This window comes from Leptonychotes weddellii, chromosome 11 (genome assembly GCF_054177405.1).
Source record: "Leptonychotes weddellii isolate Sample4059 chromosome 11, ASM5417740v2, whole genome shotgun sequence".
Lineage (NCBI taxonomy): Eukaryota > Metazoa > Chordata > Mammalia > Carnivora > Phocidae > Leptonychotes > Leptonychotes weddellii.
Window position 1 is genome coordinate 31,889,118 of NC_138379.1, and position 2,879 is coordinate 31,891,996.

Sequence of the window (2,879 nt, forward strand, 5' to 3'; positions counted from 1 at the left end):
AAAACAAACTGAGGGTTCTAGAGGGGAGGGGGGTGGGAGGATGGGTTGGCCTGGTGGTGGGTATTGAGGAGGGCACGTTCTGCATGGAGCACTGGGTGTTGTGCACGAACAATGAATCATGGAACACTTCATCTAGAACTAATGATGTAATGTATGGGGATTAACATAAGAATAAAAAAAAAAAATTGGAAAAAAAAAATGAACTATCATAAATCATTTTCAAATCATCTGGAATCTAGAATTTTAATTATGAGCATATGACATAATGGGGAAATTACTTACAACTCATATAACAGGCAGGGAGATAACAATAAATATGTAAACAGCTCCAAAAAAAATCAAGAGAAAAAAGAAATACCTAACAGTTTGACAGGGAAGTAGACAAAATAAATGAACAGAGTTATCCAGAAAAATAAATTAAAATGACCATCAACATAGGAAAAGATGAATGTCCCACTCATACTGAGAGAAAGGCAAATTTAAACCACACTAAGATACAGCTAACTGATGGAGCTCCCAACAGCCACTAGTTATCTCACCTCAGATAGGCAAAAATCTAAACTCCTGACAACATGCTATTGATGAGGCTGTGGGCATATAGGCATTCTTGTACACTTGTTAGAAATGCAAAACAGAGGGGAATTTGGCAATATGTGGCAAAATTACATATATGTTTATTCTTTTATACAGAAATCTTATTTAACACTGGCCAAAATATTATTAAGACTGACTCCCAAGGGTATTTATTATAATATTTGTAATAACAAAAGATTAAAAACAACTCAAATGTGCATCAATAAAGGAACTGAATGAATACACCATGCTAAACCTCCACAATGTAATATTATGCAACATACAAATGAATAGGAATGAAATCTATATACAATATTGCATGAACTCGGGTTATGTTAAGTAAAAACCAAGGAACAGACAAGTACATACAGTATAGTGTAAGAGGCAGGAGGAATATAAATATACATATGTATGTATACACACACACACACACACACACCCCATACTCGAGTTTGGGGTGTAAGAAATTTTATGTACTGTTAAGGGATACGTTAACAGGATAAAAGGATAAACCAAATAAAAATGATCACTACAGAGGATTAAGAGGAAAAACAAGAAAATTTTCTTAGAAAATGTTTCATTTCATAGTTTCATCCTCAGATAGATTTACCTTCAAGCTAATAAAGACAAAGCTTCAGGGCTTCTTGCTTGCATCAGCCCCTCCAAGGATTTAGAAGGACACTCTAACAATATGTTCTCATGGTTAAATATTTTGTAAATTTTTTTAAAGTAAATTATTGTTCCGTTATTCTTCTTAAAGAGTGATACTAAAATAGCATAAGCTTTAGGCTCCATTAAACTTTATTTGATCTATGGCTTTCAACTTTGCAATCATATAAATGTTTTACATGATCAAAAAAAAAAAAAAGAACCAACAAAGTTTCAATTATAATTTGATGAACCCCACATCCTTCATTCTGGAACATTATAGATCAGTATGCTAACAAAAAGCAAAACATCACCCATTAAAATTGTCGGTATAAGAATATAACTCTATTTCTAGCATCATTTTTTTTACTAAGCAATAAGTGAAAAATTTTAAATCCCTTTACTAACCTCTTAATTGATATTCAAATTTGATTTTTAAATAAACTGTACTTCATGATTATTCTCAGGCATGTACTTAACAGGTAAAAGGATTGAAGAGATGAAGAAAGAATACTAAACCACAATTCAGAAACGCGAATTCTACTCCAGGATCTGCCTCTTCAACGTCTGGATAATTTTGGTGAAGTCATTAAACCTCTCAGACCCTTCATTTTTTTCTAATTTGTAAAACTGAGAAATTAAAATGCAAGCAAATAATTATGCTTTCTGTGTACTTCTCGTTAATATGTTTGTTGTTACTTTTTTCCCCATAAGAAACTGATTTTTTTCCAAAGTAATAAATTCTTGACTATCACGTATAAGGATGTGAAAAACAACTGACCTGGGAAAGAGAGCATCACCCTCTCTGACTACAAAATAATACCCCATTTGTGTCCGTGCAGGAAAGTACAGTGCTGATGGCTACTTACCGCTGGTTCTTCACTGATGAGAAAGCTCGTCTCTCTGCTGCTCAGGGACTGCTAACAGTAATATGGGGAAGACAGAATGCTGTTAATAATAATGCAAGTGGGGAGCATGTCACTTTCAACAACAAAAATTCTAGGTTCTCAATACAGAAATACTAAACCTGCAATTCAGAGGGCTTATGAAACACCTGAAATTGAATGCAAAACTTTGTGTATGTATGTGTATCCATGCGCATGTGTGTTAATGCTTGTGTGTGTATGTGTGTGTGTAGAAAGAGAGAGCGAGCTTGGGAGAGAATGGGAATTTTGAAGGCAGCTTTATCAAATCATAAAAAAAAATCTAAGATGCGAGAAATGGTTAAGAAACTACTGTATTATAGAGAAAACAACAAAGAGCACCACTCTTTGAACGATGCTGCGTCCTGAACAGGACAAGGAAAGGCAGAATTAATTGGCTGTTTTAGACTTTTCAACATTTGTTTGGAATTATTAAATAAATATTTATTAAATAAGTTATTTAATTTATCAATTTATTGAATTATTAAATAAAGTGAATACCTTAGGAAATGCACCACCAGAATTCTTAAGGATCTGTACTTAAAACCCAAGAAAGAAGCCATACATGGATATAAATACACACAGAACACTTGTAATTAAAGCAAGAGTGATGCCTGGTGTTTGGTGGATTTCAAATCCTCATGTTCCCCGACAGATTGCACACCACAGCACATGCTCCCGAGACAACACCCTGTCACTTCTCCGGGGTCTCCAGTGACAGGTACCGTAGGGTGC

At 34.3% G+C, this 2,879-nt stretch overlaps 1 protein-coding gene across 1 annotated transcript in view; it reads right to left on the minus strand.

Moving 5' to 3' along the window:
* The window catches only part of ANO5 (anoctamin 5), an 84,677-nt gene extending 82,548 nt beyond the window's left edge, over positions 1 to 2,129 (minus strand). Inside the window, exon 1 of the mRNA XM_081798455.1 lies at positions 2,091 to 2,129. The gene's annotated coding sequence lies outside the window, so the exon portion shown is untranslated. The remainder of the gene's footprint in view (positions 1 to 2,090) is intronic.
* Positions 2,130 to 2,879: the final 750 nt, after the last annotated feature.